We start from the raw sequence: 22,366 nt of genomic DNA on the forward strand, positions 1-22,366 counted from the left end.
ATGGCCACATTTTACCGTCGCTTACATACAGTGAACACAACCTCAGAAGCACAAGTTTCAAATTGTAAATCTCTGAAGAATGTGACTGTGTTTGGAGGGCAAAAAAAATAAAACAGCAACTTTGAAACGCCTTCAGTAATGATCCTCTAATGGTCTTAAGCAACCAACCGGCCAATTCACCAGCATAAATGTTGTAAAATCATTAAGACAGTTGTGCATTTCACAGACATAGAAAAACATTGGCAGTAATGTAGAATTGGAGACAGCCGCAGTACAAATTACATTACACATGTCATGATGGGAAACAGAATGAACTACAGGAAAAAATTCCCATGGGGAAAATTGCATCACTTGCTGCTGTCATGTTAAGGGCAAAACTCACACAGAACTGAGAACACAAATAGAAAAAAAGAGTGTAAACCGTATGACTCAGAAACAAGTCATTATGTTTGAGGAAGAAGTAGATACGTTCAAAGGCTGCACAAGTATGTACCACGCTAATCATATATTTATGATTATGCAATATCATATATTGATTTTTCCTGTCATATTGTGTACAAATAAGCAATTATACAGTATTCAAAACCATCCAAAGGCAAGTTCACGATTGATGAGTGCTCCTTAATAGGAGATTACATCTGCAGCCAACACAAACAAGCTTACAGCACACGAGAACTGAATATTGTGCTGCACCGCAAATCCTTTCAACATCTTAATAAAATTAATTCACTTTTCTTTTAACAATATTTTATTGGAGCCACTTTCAAATATGTACATAACAAAGAAGAAAAACAAGAAACATCCGCAGCAAATAGCCATAGCCACCTTACACCCCCCCCCCCCAAAAAAATCTCGCCCCCCCCTGCTCCGCCCCACTCAACCCACTGCCACCCCGGCACCTGCCCCCCTTTTTCAACTTTTTTTTTTAAAATAATTTTTATTGAAGAAATTTTTCAAAATACAAACATTTTAACCCCCCCTACATTTACATTTAAATTATAACAAAACAAAGTCAAACCCCCCTACTTAACAAAAAAAAAAAAAAAGAAAAAAAAGTCCCCCCCCCCCTACTCGCGCGTCCCCCCCCCCCCCCCCCCCGCCGGCGAACCGACAGTCAGACCAACTTATCATTTCTAGCGGCGTCCTCGGGCAGGCCTTGCCCGTGCCACCACCGCTACCGTACTTCCTTCGTCTTTGTCCCCCCTCCCCCCCCCCCCCTCCCCCCCCTCCCTCCCGCCCTCCCCTCCCCTCCCGGGTTGCTGCTGTCACGGCCTCAGTTTCTATCTCTGATCCAAGAGGTCTAGGAAGGGTTGCCATCGCCTGAAAAACCCCTGCACCGACCCTCTCAGGGCGAATTTGATCCTTTCCAATTGGATGAAGTTTGCCATGTCGTTTAGCCAGGTGTTAACACTCGGAGGCCTTTCGTCCCTCCACTGAATCAAGATCCTCCTCCGAGCCACCAAGGACGCAAAGGCTAATATTCCAGCCTCCCTCGCCTCCTGTACCCCCGGTTCCTCCCCAACCCCGAAGATCGCAAGTCCCCATCCTGGCTTGACCCTGGACCCCACCACTCTCGACACCGTCCCTGCCACCCCCTTCCAGAACTCCTCCAGTGCCGGACATGCCCAAAACATATGTGCATGATTCGCAGGGCTTCCCGAACATCTAATACACCTGTCTTCCCCCCCGAAAAACCGACTCATCCTTGTCCCCGTCATGTGGGCTCTATGCAGTACCTTAAATTGAATGAGACTTAGTCTCGCACATGACGACGACAAGTTGACCCTCTCCAGGGCGTCTGCCCATGTCCCGTCCTCTATCTGTTCCCCCAGCTCTAACTCCCACTTATCTTTCAGCTCCACTACTGGTACCTCCTCCACCTCCTGCATAATCTTATAGATGTCCGAGATCTTCCCCTCCCCGACCCAGACCCCTGATAGCACCCTATCACTCGCCCCCCTGTCGGGAAGCGCGGGGAACCCCTCTACCTGTCGTCTGGCAAATGCCTTCACTTGGAGGTACCTAAACGTGTTCCCCGGGGGGAGCCCAAATTTCTCCTCCAGCTCTCCCAAGCTCGCAAACCTCCCCTCTATAAACAAGTCCCTCAGTTGTCTAATACCCGCCCTCTGCCAGCTCTGGAATCCCCCTCCTGTATTTCCCGGCGCAAATCTGTGGTTCCCTCTTAGTGGTGCCCCTATCAGACCTCCCACTTCCCCCCTGTGTCGCCTCCACTGCCCCCAGATCTTGAGGGTGGCCGCCACCACCGGGCTCGTGGTATACCTCGTGGGAGGGAGCGGCCATGGTGCCGTTACCAGTGCCCCTAAGCTTATGTTGCCGCAGGACGCCCTCTCCATGCGCTTCCAGGCTGCCCCCTCCCCTTCCATCATCCACTTTCGTACCATCGATGTATTTGCCGCCCAGTAATATCCTGAAAGGTTGGGTAACGCCAGCCCTCCACTATCCCTACTCCGCTCCAAAAAGACCCTTCTAACTCTCGGGGTGCCATGTGCCCACACATACCCCATGATACTACTCGTTACCTTCTTGAAAAAGGCCCTGGGGAGGAAGATGGGCAGACACTGGAACAAAAACAAGAACCTCGGGAGGACCGTCATTTTAACTGACTGCACCCTCCCTGCCAGCGACAGCGGCACCATGTCCCACCTCTTAAACTCCTCCTCCATCTGTTCCACCAGTCTGGAAAAGTTCAACCTGTGGAGGGTCCCCCAGTTCTTTGCCACCTGCACCCCCAAGTACCTAAAACTTTTAACTGCTCTTTTGAAGGGGAGCCTCCCAATTCCCTCCCCTTGGTCTCCCGGGTGTATTACAAAGACCTCACTTTTCCCCAAATTTAATTTATACCCCGAAAAGTCCCCGAACTCCGCTAGTATCCCCATTACCTCCGGCATTCCCCCCTCCGGGTCTGCCACATACAACAACAAATCATCCGCATAGAGCGAGACCCGATGTTCCTCCCCTCCCCTTGTCAGTCCTCTCCACCCCCCTGAACCCCTCAGTGCCATCGCCAACGGCTCAATCGCTAATGCAAAGAGTAAGGGAGATAGGGGACATCCCTGCCTAGTACCTCGATGGAGCCCAAAATATTCTGACCTCCTCCCGTTTGTTACCACACTTGCCATCGGAGCTGAATAGAGCAGTTTTACCCACTTGATAAATACCTCCCCAAACCCAAACCTTTCCAACGTCTCCCACAAGTATTCCCACTCCACCCTGTCAAATGCCTTCTCCACGTCCAGCGCTACCACTATCTCCGCCTCCCCTTCCACTGCTGGCATCATAATCACATTTAACAATCTCCGGACATTTGTGTTAAGTTGACGTCCCTTTACGAACCCCGTCTGGTCTTCATGGACTACCCCTGGCACACAGTCCTCTATCCTGGTTGCCAGGACCTTTGCTAACAGCTTGGCGTCAACATTCAGGAGGGAGATGGGCCTGTAGGACCCGCACTGGACCGGGTCCTTGTCCCGCTTCAAAATCAAGGAGATCAGGGCCTGCGACATTGTTAGGGGCAGAACCCCCCCCTCGCGCGCCTCATTAAAGGCTCGCACCAGCACTGGACCCACCAAGTCCACAAATTTCCTGTAAAACTCCACCGGGAACCCATCCGGCCCCGGCGCCTTCCCCGCCTGCATCTGGCCTATCCCTTTAATTAGCTCCTGCAGCTCTATCGGCGCCCCCAACCCTTCTACCAGCTCCTCCTGTACCTTTGGGAACCCCAATTTGTCGAGAAAGTTCTTCATTCCCCCTCTCCTCTTCGGCGGTTCAGACCTATACAATTCCCTATAGAAGTCCCTAAAGACCCTATTCACCTCTTGCCCCTTCTGCACTACGCCCCCACCCCTCTCTCTCACTCCCCCAATCTCTCTGGCTGCATCTCGCTTACGAAGCTGGTGTGCCAGCATCCTGCTCGCCTTTTCCCCGTACTCATACGCCGCACCCTGCGCCCTTCTCCACTGCATTTCCGCCTTCCTAGTGGTCAGTAGGTCGAACCTGGCCTGCAAGCTACGCCGCTCCCTTAATAGCCCCTCCTCTGGTGCCGCCGCATATTTCCTATCTACTTCTAGGAGCTCCCCCATCAGCCTCTCCCTTTCCTGCCTCTCCTTCCTCTCTCTGTGTGCCCTTATGGAGATCAGCTCTCCTCTAATCACTGCTTTCAAGGCCTCCCAGACCGTCCCCACCTGCACCTCACCTGTGTCATTCGTACCCAGATAGTTCTCAATGCCCGTTCTCACCCTTCTGCACACCTCTTCGTCCGCCAACAGCCCTACATCCAGGCGCCACAACGGGCGTTGATCCCGCGCCTCCCCCATGTCCACGTCCACCCAATGTGGTGCATGGTCCGATATCGCAATGGCCGAGTACTCCGTGTCCTGCACTCTCGGTATCAGCCCCCTGCTCAATACGAAAAAATCGATCCTAGAGTACACTCTGTGGACGTGGGAGAAAAAAGAATACTCCCTCGCCCTAGGCCTACCAAATCTCCATGGGTCTACCCCTCCCATCTGCTCCATGAACCCCCTTAACACCTCTGCCGCTGCCGGCCTCCTATTCGTCCTGGAACTCGATCTATCCAGCCCAGGGTCTAACACCGTATTAAAGTCCCCTCCCATGATCAGGCCCCCTGCCTCCAGTCCCGGGATGAGGCCCAGCAGGCGCCTCATAAAACCCGCGTCGTCCCAGTTCGGGGCATACACATTTACCAGTACCACATTCTCTCCCTGCAACCTACCCCTCACCATCACGTACCTGCCCTCCTTGTCTGCCACCACCTCTGCCTCCACAAACGACACCCTCTTTCCCACCAAAATCGCCACCCCCCCCGGTTCTTGATATCCAAGCCTGAGTGGAACACCTGTCCCACCCACCCCCTTCTCAGGCGGACCTGATCTGCTACCCTCAAATGAGTCTCCTGCAGCATTGCTACATCAGCCTTCAGACCCTTCAGGTGTGAGAAGACCCTTGATCTTTTGACCGGCCCATTCAGCCCCCTTACGTTCCACGTGATCAATCGGATCGCAGAGCGACCCGTCCCTACTCCCTGTCAATTAGCCATGTCTTGTCCCTTGCTCGCCCCGGGTCATCCCTCCTTTTCTGACCCGCTTCCCATAGCGATGCCCCCCCCCCCCCCCCCCCCACCCCCCCGGCTCTCCCTTCTCGTCCCTGGTCTTTCCAGCAGCAACCCGGTGTCCCCCCCACCCCCCCCCCTTCCCCCCCCCCTTCCCCCCCCCCCCCCCAGCCCCCCCCCCTTCCCCCCCCCCCCCCCCGGCTAGGACCCCTCCTAGCCGCGATGTACCCAACACCATACTCCCGAGAGTCAGCTGGTCTCCGCTGACCCGGCTGCTCCTGCCACATTCCGACTCCTCCCGGTTCACCCCATCTGCGCCCGTGAAAGATCCCCTTAACACCCCAGAGAAAGACCCGCATAATCAACCCGCTCCCCCCCGTCCCGTCTCCCCAACTTAACGATATAAATACCCAATGGCAACTAAATACATAAATACTTAACTACATACTTAAATAACAAAATAATTAACAGCTATCAACTAACAGTGTGCCCAACCATCACCCTCCATCAAACAGTATAAATAACCGCAGATAACCATAACCCGAAAAGAAAAAAAAGAACAAAAAACCCCCCCCAAGCACCCAAAGAAGAAGGGTAAGAGGGGTAAATAACTAAGGGAAATTGGAAACGGGAAAAAACACCCCATAAGAAGCCAACGACCCACACTAGAGATTTCAACAGTACAAATATACAGAAACACCCAACAACTCGAAACCTTCAAGATATTCAGAAAAGTCAACCGTTCGAGAAAAAACACCCCAAACAATCCACGAAACTGTTACCCAGTTCCGACCTGGCCTGAAAAAGAAAAGGGCCACTTGCTCAATCAAGAGTCCCCAGGCGGCTACGACCGCCGGTGCTCCCAGGTTTTAGTTCGTGTCCAACTTTTCCTCTTGTACAAAGGTCCAGGCCTCCTCTGGGGACTCGAAATAATGATGTTGGTCCTTGTAGGTGACCCACAAGCGCGCCGGTTGCAGCATTCCAAATTTGATCTTTTTCGCGTGTAGCACCGCCTTTGTCCGGTTGTACCGGGCCCGCCGCTTTGCCACCTCCGCACTCCAGTCCTGGTACACCCTTACCGTCGAGTTCTGCCACTTGCTGCTTTTCTCCCTTTTTGCCCACCTCAGGACTTTCTCTCGATCACTTAGCCGCTGGAACCGCACCAGCACCGCCCTCGGGGCTCGTTTGCCCTAGGCCTCCTGGCCATGACCCGGTATGCCTCTTCCAATTCCAGGGGCGCCGGACCGGCCCCTTCCCCCATCAGGGAGCTCAACATCTCCGCCACATATCCCGGGAGATCCGACCCCTCCAGGCCTTCTTCCAGGCCCAGGATCCTCAAATTTTTCCTCCTCATCCGAGTGTCCAGCTCCTCGAAGCGGCTCTGCCACTTCATATGGAGTGCCTCGTGCACCTCCACCTTTGCCCCGATGACTGTGGCCTCCTCCTCCCTCGCGGTCATCTCCTGCTGCAGATCTTTAATCGACGCCTCTTGGATCGCCTGGGCTCCCACCAACCTGGTGGCCGTCGCGTTCATGGACTCTAAGAGCTCCACTTTCATCTCCGTGAAAAAACGGAGGAGAGCGGCCTGCTGCTCCTCCGCTCATTTCTTCCACTCCTCCGATGCGCCGCCGGCCGCCATTTTGATTTTCTTCCCCCGCTTTTTTTGGGGAGCTGCTGCCGTTTTTCTTGCCGCTCCACTCCGGGTACCGACCATAAAATCGGTCTAGTCTCCTCAGGGGACCTTCCCCCACCGGGATTCGTTTTTTCAGCACCGTTGGGGCCCTCCAATTGGCCCAAAAACACCTTTGTCGCAGGAGCTTCCAAATGTGCGGCTTAGCTAGTCATAGCCGCAACCGGAAGTCCCCTTTTTCAACTTTTAACCCAGACTCCCATCCCAAATAAAATAACCCTCCACAGTCTCCCAGCCCCCGCTGACAACTCAATAATCCTTAAAGTAGTCGATGAACAGCTTCCACCTTGAGGTGAATCCCTCCTCTGCACTCCTGATGGTGAACTAGGGCAGCACGGTAGCATGGTGGTTAGCATAAATGCTTCACAGCTCCAGGGTCCCAGGTTCAGTTCCTGGCTGGGTCACTGTCTGTGCGGAGTCTGCACGTCCTCCCCGTGTGTGCGTGGGTTTCCTCCGGGTGCTCCGGTTTCCTCCCACAGTCCAAAGTTGTGCGGGTTAGGTGGATTGGCCATGCTAAATTGCCCGTAGTGTCCTTAAAAGTAAGGTTGGGAGGGGGCGGGGGTTGTTGGGTTACGGGTATAGCGTGGGCTTGAGTAGGGTGATCATTGTTCGGCACAACATCGAGGGCCGAAGGGCCTGTTCTGTGCTGTACTGTTCTATGTTCTATGTTCTCTAAATGTAGGAACTGTGCAAAATCGCTCCCCTGTATCCTAGAACTCAGGCGTTCTAAGTCCCACCAGCACAACAAGTTTTGTTTCCGGGCTATCAGGGAGACAAAAGGCAACACATCAGCCACTCTTCTCACCTGCGCTCTTGGATCCTCTGACACTCCAAATATTGCCACCTCTGGACTCAGAACTACCGTTACCCCAAAATCTTCGACATTGTATCTGCAAATCATGTCCAAAACCCCCGTAAGCTCGGGCGTGCCCAATACAAGCGGATATGGTTCACTGGCCTCCCCGTGCACTGCCCACACCTATCCTCCACCCATGGAAAGAACCGACTTATCCTGGACACCATCTTGTGGGCCCTGTATACCACTTTGAAATGGATGAGACTTAGTCTTGCACACGCCAAGGCACATTAACCTTCTGCAAAGCCTCATTCGACACTCCAGCCTCCAAAGCCTCCTACTTCTGCCTAACCTACTCCACCAGGGCTCTCTCTCTCTTCAACAGCTCCCTGATGGCCGAGACCTTGCCCTTTCCTATTTCTACTTCAGACAAAAGTTTGCCCTACAGCATCAGGGGTGGCAGTGCCAGAAACAAAGGCACCTCCTTCCTCATGAAGTCCCTAAGCTGCAGATACCTGAACCCATTCCTCTCCAGCTCCTCCAAGTCCGTAAACTTCCCTCCAACAAACACGTCCCTAAAATATTCTATCCCCATCTGGCACCACCCCCAGAACCTTGCATCCAACGCCACCAGGTAAAACCTATGATTTTTGCAAATTGGCACCCACAGGGACACACCTTCCATTCTAAAATGCTGCCGGCACTGGTCCACACCCTCAACGCTGATACCAACACCCGACTCGTGAAGTATCTGGCCGGTCAGAACTGAAGGGGTGGTGGCAATAGTGCCCTCAAACTGGTCCCTTTATATGAGGCCGCCTCCATCTGCCCCAACGACTGCTCCTCCACCGCCCATTCCCTATCCATTGAAATATTTGCTGCCCAATAATAGTTTTGAAACACAAACAAAACCTTCGGCAACACTGTCATCTTTACCATCTGGACTCGACCAGCCAACGACAATGGCAGCACATCCCATCTTTTTAAGTCCATCTTCATTCTCTCCACCAATCGCACCAGATTTAGCTAATGCAGTTGGGCTCAGGCCGCGCCACTTCTATCTCAAGGTATCGAAAACCACCAGTCTCCCCAAATTACACCCCTGTCCTTGGGTATTAATCAGGAATATCTCACTATTCCCTATGTTGAGCTTGCACCCCAAATCCCATGATCCTGTCAAAGCTCCCGATTGGGTCTGAAATATACAGCAGGAGATCATCCGCGTACTAAGAAACTCGATGCTCCACACACCCCCCCCCCCCCCCCCATTCAATACCCCTGCACCCTCTAAAGACCCTTAGCACCATTGCCAGCGGCTCAATCGCTAGGGCAAAGAGCAGCGGGGAGAGCAGACACCACTGCCTCGCCCCCCACCGATGCAACCCAAAATATTCCGAGCTGACCCTTGTTAGTCCAAACACTATACCTATACAGCAGCTGAACCCAGTCCACAAATCCCTGCCCAAACCCAAACCGCCCCAGCACCTCGAATAAATACACCCACTCAACACGATTGAAGGTTTTTTCTGCGTCCATCGCCATGACCACTTCAACTTCACGACCCTCCGAGGGCATCATAATTACATTTGTAAACTCTGGACACTTATCCACAGCTGCCGCCCCTTCACAAATCCTGTCTGGTCCTCACCTATCACTCCTGCCGCACAATCCTCTATCCACGTCATCAGGATCATCGCCAACAGCTTTGCATCTACATTCAACAACAAAATCGGGCAGTACGACCCACATGGCACTGGGTCCTTCTCTTTCTTTAAAATGAGAGATATTGAGGTTTGAGGCAGTGTAGGGGGGAGCTCTCCCCTGTCCATTGACTTGTTATACATTTCAACTAATAGGGGCCCCAGGTCCTACCCAAACTTCTTGTGGAATTCGGCTGGGAACATTTTTGGACCCGGGACCTTCCCTGTCTGCATCGACCCCACGCAATCTATTATATCTCTCAACTCAATCGGGGCCCCCAGTCCCTGCACCTTCGCCTCCGTCACTCTCGGAAACTCCAGGCTATCCAAAAATTGCCTGATGCCCTCAGTTCCCACCGGAGGCCCCAAGCTGTACAATTTCAGGTAAAAAAAACCTCAAACACCCCATCCATCTTCTCTAACTCCATTACCACCTACCCTCGTCTTCTTTCATCCACCCAATCTCCCTTGCCCCGCCTGCTTCCTTGGCTGACACGCAAGCATCCTGTTGGCTTTCACCCCATATTCATATACTGTCCCCATGGCCCTGCGCAGTTGCCCCACCACCTTCTCCGTGGACACAAGTCCAACCTCCATCTCTGCTTTAACAGCGCCTCCTCAGGGACCAGCGAGTACCTCCAGTCAACGCCCAGAATGGCTTCCACCAACCTCAACCTCTCAGCCCACTTGCTCTTTTTTGTGTGTCCAGATGGAGATAAACTGCCCCACTTACCACCGCCTTCAGCGCCTCCCACAACAAGAAGGCGGAGACCTCAACCGTCTTATTTTGCCACCCCTATCTTATTCCAAACCTCCTTATCCGCCAATAACCCTGCATCCAACCTCTCATGCAGCTGTTGGGGAGTCCCTTTCGCCACCCGCAAACCCACCCAATGTGGCATATGGTCAGACACCATGATCGCCAAATACTTCGATCCAACCACCCCGACAACAGCGTCTTGTCCAGGACAAAGAAATCAATCCAGGAGTACACACGATGGGCGTGCGTGAAGTATGAAAGTCCCTTCCCCCTCGGCCTCTCAAACCGACATGGCTCTGTCTCTCCCATGCGTTCCATAAACTCGAATAACTCCTTTGCCATGGCTAACACCTTCAGGGACCTAGGACACGACCAATCCAACCTAGGTCCAGCACCGTATTAAAATACCATCCCCATAATCAGCCGATGCATGTCCAGGTCCAGGATCTTTGTCAAAATCCACTTCGCGTGACCTCGAAGCGTCCCCAAAATGTCCTCCACCATCCCCCTTTAACCAACTGTGCCACACCAAGTCCACCCAATTCAACATTCTCCCTATATAGGGTGAAAAGGATCAAACAATTCTACCTCCAGCAGGAGCCACCAAATGTGCGACCACTCACTCCATGGCTGTCATCGGAAGTCAAAATTAATTCACTTTTAACATACTGGTTCATTGTACAGGAAAGAAAGTGTTAAAATTCAAAAGGTCTGTTCTGTTTTTAGAAATAGAGCAATATACTAAACAGGACCATTAGACACAAACATTGCTTTGAGAAAAAGTACATCTTTTTGGACCAACACAAATGACAACAATCATCACCTGTCAGTAAATGATGCAGTAGAATTGTTTTCCTGCAGGTAAAGTGAGTGTTACCAAGGTGTCACATCTGAAATGTTTTGCAGAGATTCTGGACCTGGAGGAAGGTTTGGAAAAAGTGCTGGAATCACTTTCTTTTCTGCAAAAATGAATATGTTACGTAATTCTTACAATCTTCAGCACTTTTTTAAAAATAAATTTAAGATCAAACAGCTGGATAAACTCCAAATCTTCGCAATTAAAAAGTGCTGAAAGGGCAGCACAGTGGCACAGTGGGTTAGCCCTGCAGTCTCCCGGTGCCGAGGTCCCAGGTTCGATCCCGGCTCTGGGTCACTGTCCGTGTGGAGTTTGCACATTCTCCCCATGTTTGCGTGGGTTTCGCCCCCACAACCCAAAGATGTGCAGGGTAGGTGGATTGGCCACACTAAATTGCCCCTTAATTGGAAAAAAATGAATTGGGCACACTAAATTTATTTTTTTAAAAGTGCTGAAGATTGTAAGAATTACGTAACATATTCATTTTTCGCAGAAAAGAATGTGGAACACTATCATTTCAGAGAATATAGTGAAAACTTAGTTTTCCACGTTGATGATTCATGTTTGAAAAGTGTAATGTTACAATCCCTGGAGAGCTAGCTTTAAAGAAAGAAATGTACATTTCTAACTGGTATCTTAAAGGATGACATAACAAGATTTCACATTTTAAGACTTTTACAGTAAGAGCCAGACCAAAAGCACTAATCATTAAACACTATTTTTGTAGGCAATTTATACTTTAAAATCCAGAATTGAAAATTATCATTTTACTTTTAGCAAAACCGAAAAATCAACTTCACAGGTAATGTATACTGTCCCCGAAGTAGATATTCAGTTCTCCTGGCATCAGTCCAAAGCTATTTGTAGTTCCCAAGGGTTTACTACTGTTCCATCCTTTCTCATTTGGTAACTTTGTGGTGAGAGAGTTTGTGAAAGTCCTTCCTCCAGTGCAAACTAGATGAATCTTCTGGCCTTGTTTTAGCTCCTTACATAGAACATAGAACTGTACAGGCCCTTCGGCCCATGATGTTGTGCCGAGCTAATCTGAAACTAAGATCAAATCAACCTACACCCAATCATTCAGTGCACTCCATATGCCTATCCAATAACCGCTTGAAAGTTCCTGAAGTGTCTGACTCCATTACCATAGCTGGGAGTGTGTTCCACGCCCCAACCACTCTGAGTAAAGAACCTACCTCTGACATCCCTCCTATATCTTCACCGCTGGTGACTGGACTCCAGGATGAAAATTTACCATCTACCACCACCCTCTGTCTTCTATGTGATAGCCAGTTACTGATCCAATCGGCCAAATTTCCCTCTATGCCATGTCTCCTTACTTCCTGCATGAGCCGACCATGGGGCACCTTATCAAACGCCTTACTAAAATCCATGTATACAACATCAACTGCTCTACCTTCATCTATGTACTTAGTTACTTCCTCAAAGAATACAATCAAACTTGTGAGGCAAGACTTACCCCTCACAATCCGTGCTGACTAACCTGGATTAAGCTATCTCTTTCCAAATGATCATAAATCGTATCCCTCAGGACCCTTTCCAATAATTTACCTATGACCGAAGTGAGACTAACCGGCCTATAATTCCCAGGGTTATACCTATTCCCTTTCTTGAACAAGGCGACAACAGCCGCCTCTCTCCAGTCTTCTGGTGCTATTCCTGTAGGCAGTGAGGACATAAAGATCAATGCCAAAGGCTCTGCAATCTCATCCCTCACCTCCTAAAGAATCCTAGGATATATCCCATCAGGCCCAGGGGACTTATCTATCCTCAAGATTCTCCAAATTTCTAACACATGTTCCTTCCGAAAATCTACCTCCCCCAGCCTACCAGCCTGTATCGGACTGTCCTCCTCAACAACATGGCCCCTCTCCTTTGTGAACACTGAAGAAAAGTATTCATTTAGAGCCTCTCCTATCTCTTCTGACTCCATGCACATGTTCCCACTACTGTCCTTGACCGGCCCTAACTTCACCTTGGTCATTCTTTTATTCCTCACATAAGTGTAAAACGCCTTGGGATTTTCTTTGATCCTACCCACCAAGGACTTCTCATGCCCCCTCCTAGCTAATCTAAGTCCTTTCTTGAACTCCTTCCTAGCTACCTTGTATCCCTCAAGTGCCCAAACTGAACCTTGTTTTCTCATCCTTACATAAGCCCCCTTCTTCCTCTTGACAAGGCATTCAACCTCTTTTGTAAACCATGGTTCCCTCACTTGACCATTTCCTCACAGTATTTGCTCCTTGAACAAGCTCCACATCTCAATTGTGCCTATTCCTGACAGTTCCTGTTTCCATCTTATGCTCCCAATTCTAGCCTAATTGCATCGTAATTACCTTCCCCCCAGTTATAAACCTTGCCCTGCCATATGTTCCTATCCCTCTCCATTGCTATAGTGAAAGTCACCGAATTGTGGTCACTATCTCCAAAGTGCTCTCCCACAACTAAATCTAACACTTGGCCCGGTTCATTACCCAGTACCAAATCCAATGTGGCCCCGCCTCTTGTCGGTCTATCCACATATTGTGTGAGGAAAACCTCCTGCATACACTGGATAAAAACATCCCCATTCCAAACTATTCGAATTATAGTGGTTCCAATCAATATTTAGAAAGTTAAAGTCACCCATGACAACTACCCTGTGACTACCGCACCGATCCAAAATCTGCATTGCAATCTTTTCCTCCACATCTCTGTTACTGTTTGGGGGCCTATAGAAAACTCCTAATAAAGTGACCACTCCTTTCCTATTTCTAACTTCAGCCCACACTACCTCAGTGGACAGATCCTCCTCAAACTGCCTTTCTGCAGTCATTATACTATCCTTGATGAACAATGCTACTCCTCCATCTCTTTTACCACCTTCCCTAATCTTACTAAAACATCTAAACCCCGGAACCTCCAACAACCATTCCTGACCCTGTTCTATCCACGTCTCCGTAATGGCCACAACATCGTAGTCCCAAGTACCAATCTATGCTTCAAGCTCACCAACCTTATTCCTGATGGTCCTCACATTGCAGTAGACACACTTCAAACCACCTTCATTCCTGCAGGTCCACTCTTGTGACCTTGGTACCTTCCTCAGTACTGCACTACCCTCATCTTCCTGAACTCCAGCAATGCCCACCTTTGTGAGTTTTTCTTAGAAACCACTCTCAAAGCCCACCACTCTGGCAAAGTGAATCACTTGAATCTTGTAAAGAGAACGCTGATTTCCTATCCTTGTAACCCCAATTCTCTTTTATCTTGGTAGTAAACAGATAATATAAAGCATAACAACTTGATATTCTCAAAACCTTCCTGTGACTTTGTGGACTAATAGTCTAATAACAAATGCTGCAGCCATTGTCTCTGAGTGTGAACACATTAAAACGTTTTCCAGTGAAACTATCTAAGCCCTTTCTTTCATCTTTAAAAGCCACTCACCCAGGCCAGTTATCAGGCCAGCTTCAGAACGTGTCACATGACCATCTTCATTTTACCCTAATTTAAAGACACAGACCAGGATTTCCGGCTGTGCTATGGTTGGACCTACTGTGGGAGATTCGACAACCCAACCAAAAGTCCATTGACTTTCGACGGGATCCAGCAGCGGGAGGGGCTGCAAAATCCATAAATGTAACCCTCATAGTTATAACAGTAAACAGTAGCAGGAATGGTTTCCCAGCTAGGAAATTAAAGATAAAAACTGGAATTATTTAAACAGCAATTCTGTGCGCTGTTCGGCAGTCTGGGTGAAATGTAGTAACACAGGAATATGGGAACAGGAGCAGAGAATTAGGCCCTCACACCTGTTCAACCATTTTGTCACATTAGGGTTGATCCAACGCTTAACTTTTTATCCCTTGATGCAGTTACTGAACGAACATCCATCAATCACAGTCTTGTAAATCTTGATTAATCTTATATGCACAGTCTTTCAGGGAAGAATGGCCTACTTCATCTCCACTTGTATTTGGGAAGAGAAGTGTAACTTCATGTTAGCTTATTAGATGTAACCTTGGTTCTCGTCTTAAATGAACGGAAATAAAAATCAGAGCAGATGTACAAAAGGCTGCCAATTCACGCTTACTGGTTTTAAACTATTGCATAAGGTCATAATCTGTTCCCTTTAATTGAATTGCTGCACCTTCTGCAGAGTTGGTGACAAAAGTACCAATAGGCTTGAAGTCAAATGTTTTTAATCAGTGGTATATCACTGCTAAAATATCACTCTTGCCATGCATTTATGCATGAAGTACACACTAGTTATATATAAACTCAGCAGAAATTACACTTGCGCACTCCATTGTTTAAGTTTATTGGCATTACACGATTGCTGTCTGTAAGCAAAGAAACAAATCATGTCAGAGTTTAAAGAAAGTCAAATGCCTTTGAAGAAAAGTAATTAAATAATCATTCTACCATGTCATATGCTTTTATCTTTTCTACTTTCTGAAATAATCTATGATTCAGCCATTTTGCTGCAGTGTTTAATTCATTTAAGCATTGCCCTTGACCTATATTGCACTAAAGGCGGGTTTATTACTGCTAAAAATTTACCTTAAAGGAAAAAGATATTGATAACATGAAGTGATCAATCTACCCATTTCAGAGTTTCAACTTTTAATGCGTAATTTTAATATAATGAATAAATGCATAATGCGCATGCAATCAAATTGGTAGGAGGATAAGAAGTGAATATTTACTTTCTGGTATCAATATAGGGCAAGGCTCTCTGGCCTCCTCGCTGTCTGTCTCTCAGTGGCAGGAGATGACACACCGTTGGCCGGTGACGGGATCTTCTATCCCACCACTTCCAATGGGATTTCCCACTGAATCCACCCCATGCTGCCAGAAAACCCGGGGCGGGGGTACGCCATCGATGAGACCAGAAGGCCTCACCAGTGTGAACAGTCAAAAGATCTCGCCCATAATTTATTGTTCTAATTTGGATCCAAATAAGAACTAGCTTACATTATAGAGTGCCTTTCTTGAACTCAGAATAATTATAACCAATGAAGTACTTTTGAGATAATCGCAGTCATTATGTGGGAAACAGAATAGTCAATTAATACACAGCAAGATCCCAGCAATGAGATGTATAGGAAGCAATTCTCCCGATCGGTGACTAAGTGCTCCCGCAAGCAGGAAAATCAGACTGATTCCCACTGAGAGTTAGGTGGGTCACGTAGTGATTGGTTAGCCATTCTTGGCTTTGTCATTAAATTGTGGTTAGTTCCAACAGCTTGTGCTTTCCTTCTTCTTAATTTTTCTTTGGATTTGCTTAACAGTGCTACCTATATCCTTCTAAATATTAATGATCTGGAGGCCCTGTGGTGGTGATGTTGTAAGGTTGGCCTTGGTGGCTCTGACAAACAGGGATCAATTTCTGAAGGTTTTTTGGCCCAATCCATTCCTTGTGTTGATAGTCTTCTTCTTCTGTCAATCTGTTTTTAAGTTATGGGTGGGAGGTAGGTCTAAACTGATGTTTGTATCCATTTTGGGTGCAGATGAGTCATTTATTTGTGGGAAGAGCTTGCTGGAGATCTGTCCCTGATTCATCCGGTTTGGTTGTTCCTAACACTGTAATGGCTCTTGTTCTTGGCTGTACCTGTTGTACATTGACACCTGTAGCTGTCTTTTTTATTTTGCTTGTTTTGTGCAAAGTTGTGTAAAACTTGAAAAGCTCAAATAAACAGATTTTTTTTAAAATCCGAAATTAATAGTCTAATGATGACCATGAAATCATTGCCAATTGTTGTAAAACCCATGTGGTTCACTAAACCTGCTGTCCTTACCTAGTCTGGCGTATGTACACGTGACTCCAGACCCACAGCAATGTGGTTGACTCTTAACTGCCCCCTCAAGGGCAGTTAAAGAGGGGCAATAAATGATAACCCAGCTAACAGTACCAACGTCTCATGAATGAATAGATAAAAATGGTCCTCGATTCAACCCCAACAGCAGCGCATACCATGAATTCACATACCATAAAGTAGAGGATTGTCACTTTGCGCAAGTCGAGGAGACACAGCCAGAGTGGGAATTTGGAACTTGGTAATTTGGTGCAGTGAGGTAATTCGGTGCAGAGTGGGAGAAGGTGCTTTTTTCCTACTGTTTTGTTCTCTCTCTTTCTTCTGGCCTGTAACTTTTAATTTGCAGGGAGAGAACCAGAGAGCATCTGAGAACCTGAGAAGGTAACTGATTTTTATTTGTTTTTATTACCTTTTCAAATTGTGTGGGTGGGGGGCAAAACCGAAGTGACATCACAGTAAAGCTGTGACCTGATTGGTTGGTTGGGAAGCTTCACTAAATTTGAAAATTAAACATTGTTAAACTAATTAAACATAATTACTTAATTATAATTTAGAGGGGTATCTGAGCCAGAGATCGGAGAGTACTGTATTCAGCTTTCACGTTTATAGTAGAAATCTAGTGCTAGAAAACATATAGTTAACAGTAACTTTTTTTTTAACTTTTAATTTACTAATTAATTGACGTAATGTCGATTAGAGGGGTGCAGTGCTCTGACTGTGAGATGTGGCAGGTCCGGGAGGCTTCCAGCGTCCCGGATGGCTTCATCTGCAGAAAGTGCACCAACTAGAGCTCCTCACAGGCCGCATGGTTCGGTTGGAGCAGCAGTTGACTGCACTTAGGAGCATGCAGGTGGCGGAAAGCATCATAGATAGCATTTATATAAATGTGGTCACACCCAAGGTGCAGGCAGAGAAATGGGTGACCACCAGAAGGGGCAGGCAGTCAGTGCAGGAATCCCCTGTGGTTGTCCCCCTCTCAAACAGGTGTACCCCTTTGGATACTTTTGGGGGGATAGCCTATCAGGGGAAAACAGCAGCAGCCAGAGCAGTGGCACCACGGCTGGCTCTGATGTTCAGCAGGGAGGGTCAAAGCGCAGAAGAGCAATAGTCATAGGGGACTCTATAGTACAGGGGACTCTATAGAGTGGTTCTCGGGTGAATGTGCTAAATTGGGGGAAGGCTAATTATAACAATATTAGGCGGGAACTGAAGAACCTAGATTGGGGGCGGATGTTTGAGGGTAAATCAACATCTGACATGTGGGAGGCTTTCAAGTGTCAGTTGAAAGGAATTCAGGACCGGCATGTTCCTGTGAGGAAGAGAGATAAATACGGCAAATTTCAGGAACCTTGGATAGCGAGAAATATTGTAGGCCTCGTCAAAAAGAAAAAGGAGGCATTTGTCAGGGCTACAAGGCTGGGAACAGACGAAGCCTGTGTGGAATATAAGGAAAGTAGGAAGGAACTTAAGCAAGGAGTCAGGAGGGCTAGAAGGGGTCACAAAAAGTCATTGGCAAATAGGGTTAAGGAAAATCCCAAGGCTTTTTACACGTACATAAAAAGCAAGAGGGTAGCCAGGGAAAGGGTTGGCCCAATGAAGGATAGGCAAGGGAATCTATGTGTGGAGCCAGAGGAAATGGGCGAGGTATTAAATGAATACTTTGCATCAGTATTCACCAAAGAGAAGGAATGTTGAGTCTGGAGAAGGGTGTGTAGATAGCTTGGGTCACATTGAGATCGAAAAAGACAAGGTGTTGGGCGTCTTGAAAAATATTAAGGTAGATAAGTCTCCAGGGCCTGATGGGATCTACCCCAGAATACTGAAGGAGGCTAGAGAGGAAATTGCTGAGGCCTTGACAGAAATCTTTGGATTCTCACCGTCTTCAGGTGATGTCCCAGAGGACTGGAGAATAGCCAATGTTGTTCCTGTGTTTAAGAAGGGAAGCAAGGATAATCCAGGGAACTACAGGCCGGTGAGCCTTACGTCAGTGGTAGATAAATTACTGGAGAGAATTCTTCGAGACAGGATCTACTCCCATTTGGAAGCAAATGGATGTATTAGTGAGAGGCAGCATGGTTTTGTGAAGGGGAGGTCGTGTCTCACTAACTTGATGGAGTTTTTCGAAGAGGTCACAAAGATGATTGATACAGGTAGGGCAGTGGATGTTGTCTATATGGACTTCAGTAAGGCCTTTGACAAGGTCCCTCATGGTAGACTGGTACAAAAGGTGAAGTCACACGGGATCAGGGATGAGCTGGCAAGGTGGATACAGAACTGGTTAGGTCATAGAAGGCAGAGAGTAGCAATGGAAGGGTGCTTTTCTAATTGGAGTGCTGTGACTAGTGGTGTTCCGCAGGGATCAGTGCTGGGATCTTTGCTGTTCGTAGTATATATAAATGATTTGGAGGAAAATGTAACTGGTCTGATTAGTAAGTTTGCAGATGACACAAAGGTTGGTGGAATTGCGATAGCGATAAGGACTGTCAGAGGATACAGCAGGATTTAGATCGTTTGGAGACTTGGGCGGAGAGATGGCAGATGGAGTTTAATCCGGACAAATGTGAAGTAATGCATTTTGGAAGGTCTAATGCAGTTAGGGAAACTACAGTGAATGGTAGAACCCTAAAAATTATTGAAAGTCAGAGAGATCTAGGTGTACAGGTCCACAGGTCACTGAAAGGGGCAGCACAGATGGAGAAGGTAGTCAAGAAGGCATATGGCATGCTTGCCTTCATTCCTGGGCCACTGAGTGTAAGAATTGGAAAGTCATGTTGCAACTGTATAGAACCTTAGTTCGGCCACACTTGGAGTATAGTGTTCAATTCTGGTCGCCACATTACCAGAAGGATGTGGAGGCTTTAGAGAGAGTGCAGAAGAGATTTACCAGGATGTTGCCTGGTATGGAAGGCTTTAGCTATGAGGAGCGGTTGAACAAACTCGGTTTGTTCTCACTGGAACAACGGAGGTTGAGGGGCGACCTGATAGAGGTCTACAAAAGTATGAGGGTCATAGACAGAGTGGATCGTCAGAGGCTTTTCCCCAGGGTAGAGGGGTCAATTACTAGGGGGCATAGGTTTAAGGTGCGAGGGGCAAGGTTTTGAGGCAAATAGGCACCTATGAGGCAGGTGTTTTACACAGAGGGCAGTGGGTGCCTGGAACTCGCTGCCGGAGGAGGTGGTGGAAGCAGGGACGATAGTGACATTTAAGGGGCATCTTGACAAATACATGAATAGGATGGGAATAGAGGAATACGAACCGAGGAAGTGTAGAAGATTGTAGTTTAGTCGGGCAGCATGGTCGGCATGGGCTTGGAGGGCCGAAGGGCCTGTTCCTGTGCTGTAGTTTTCTTTGTTCTTTGTTCTTTGTCACTTTGTTCCTTGTCACAACGCCCACCCACAACCTCCATCAACATAGAGACACACACCTTGGTGGAACCTAGAGACACACACCTTGGTGGAATTTAATTCTAGGGAAGCTGTTGAGCACATCACTCTCTCAGAGTCACAACCTGTGGAGGCAGGAACATCCTAAGATGCCAGGACTCAATATTTCTGGAGGCCAGAAATCTGCTGAGTCTGAGTCAGATGAGGGGCGCGATTCTCCACAACGGACGACGCCAGAGTGAAACCCGGAGTGTTTCACTCAGGCGTCGGAAGCCGTTCCTCGCCCCCTATTCTCCTCCACCCCCCCCCCCCCCTCCCCGGGGGCTACGAGTGGCGTTGCGAGAAACTTGGCCGCCGGGCCTTGACGCTTGCGTCAAAGCGGCGTGCCGAGAATAACGCAGCCAGCGGCACCTAAATGACACCAGCCGCGCATGCGCAAGTTGGCCGGCTCCAACCCGCGTATGCGTGGTTGCTGTCTTCCCCTCCGCTGCCCCGCAAGACGTGGCGGCTTGATCTTGCGGGCCGGCGGAAGGGAAAGAGTGCGTCTGTTAGAGACGCCGGCCCGACGATCGGTGGGCACCGATCGCAGGCCAGACATCTGACGAGCCCGCCCGTCGTGCTTGATCTTCTCCCCGCCCTCCACAGGCCCCACACTTACCTGTCACGCGCTGTTCACGCCGGCAGCGACCAGGTGTGGTTGACGCCGGCGTGAAACGGTCGGGGTCGTCAGGCCACTCAGCCCATCCGGGGCGGAGAATCGCCGGTCGCCGTGAAAAACGGCGAGCGGCGATTCTCCGAGCGGCGTGTCGCAAAACGTGACACGCCATTTAAGGGGGGGTGGGAGAATCACGGGGGGTGCCAGAGCGCCCCTCCTGCGATTCTCCCACCCGGTGTGGGGAGCGGAGAATCGCGCCCGATGTGCCTCTAGACTCCACCAAGCCTGAGTTGCTAGAACAGCAAATAGAAGCTCTGTAAAATCAGAAAGGGATGTCGATGACACTCCTCACAAAGCACAAAGGATGAGTCTATCATCTTTAAATTTAGGTGATTGCTCTTGCGAGCACTGTGAGTGCTGGTTGGCTGAGTGAGAGTGCTTTTGGAGTTAGGTGGAAACAAGTTCAAGTGGTGAGTTATAAGGAGGCAAATAGTAATTAAACTTGCTTTCAGGGTTAGCTAAATGCGTTTTTAAATTGGGAATTAAAAGCTGCACTTTAGTTAGTTGCATTCCTGAAACAGGAGTCAGCTGAGTTGCACTCAACTTTAGCAGGTTAATTGTGCAACTGGTTCAAACCAGTTCCAGAGCATTGAAATTTGAAACTTCGAAAAGCAGAGCCCTTTAAGTGCTGCCTTGTCAGCACCTGTAATTGCTGGTTGGCTGAGTGAGAGTGCTTTTGGAGTTGGGTGGAAACAGAGAGTTAGGTGGAACTGGGAGGCTACAGAGAGAGAGCTGATTGGTAAGTGGTGGGTAAGGTCATTAAGTTTTTACAACTTCACTTTTATGGCTTCAAAATCTGTTTTCTGGTTCATAATCTGTAAGGGCTATAATTGGTAGTTATAAGGAAAAGGAAAGAAGTTCCCTAGAGAATGAGATATAATCTGATATTAAGCATCTTCTAAAGGTTGAATTTAAAGGGTTACATTGTGGCAGAAGATCTCAAAGCTTGGTTTGCTCTTCTTGCTACATGTGGGAGGCCGAGAACATTTTCCAGTTGCGAAGCCTGGGTTTCGAAGCTGGAGTGGCAGCTGAGGACACTGTGGAGCATCCACAAAGTGGACAGTGTTGTTGGACAGCATGTATAGAGAGGTCGTAACACCACAGGCTCAGACTCCACAGGCATGAAGGGAATGGGTGACCGCCAGGCAGAACAGTTCATCCACTTTATTGCGAATGCTCCTCGCATTAAGGCACAAAGCCTTTTTAACATCACTAGTTCCGCTCCCAATATTTTTCACTATGGCCCTGTTTGAATCTGGCTCTTGGTTTATCTAACACTCGCCCCGAGGCACCTGTAGGTCAGCCGCAGAAAACACAAAATAAATCTGGGGGCGGAAAGATATTAATGGATAACTCTTCCTGCAGTAGCAAGTCCTTGTTTGACATTTAAATACATCAGTTATCGACCTGGTTCGGTCCATAACTTTTATAAATGGCCAAGTGCCAGAAATTAACAGCTTGTGCAGCCAATTTACATGCCATCAAAGGTTAAATTTTCCACCTCCAAACAACATATTGGAACCCAGAAGGCAAAGTGATAAAGTAAATGAAGTAT

This window comes from Scyliorhinus canicula, chromosome 6 (genome assembly GCF_902713615.1).
Source record: "Scyliorhinus canicula chromosome 6, sScyCan1.1, whole genome shotgun sequence".
NCBI classification, from domain to species: domain Eukaryota; kingdom Metazoa; phylum Chordata; class Chondrichthyes; order Carcharhiniformes; family Scyliorhinidae; genus Scyliorhinus; species Scyliorhinus canicula.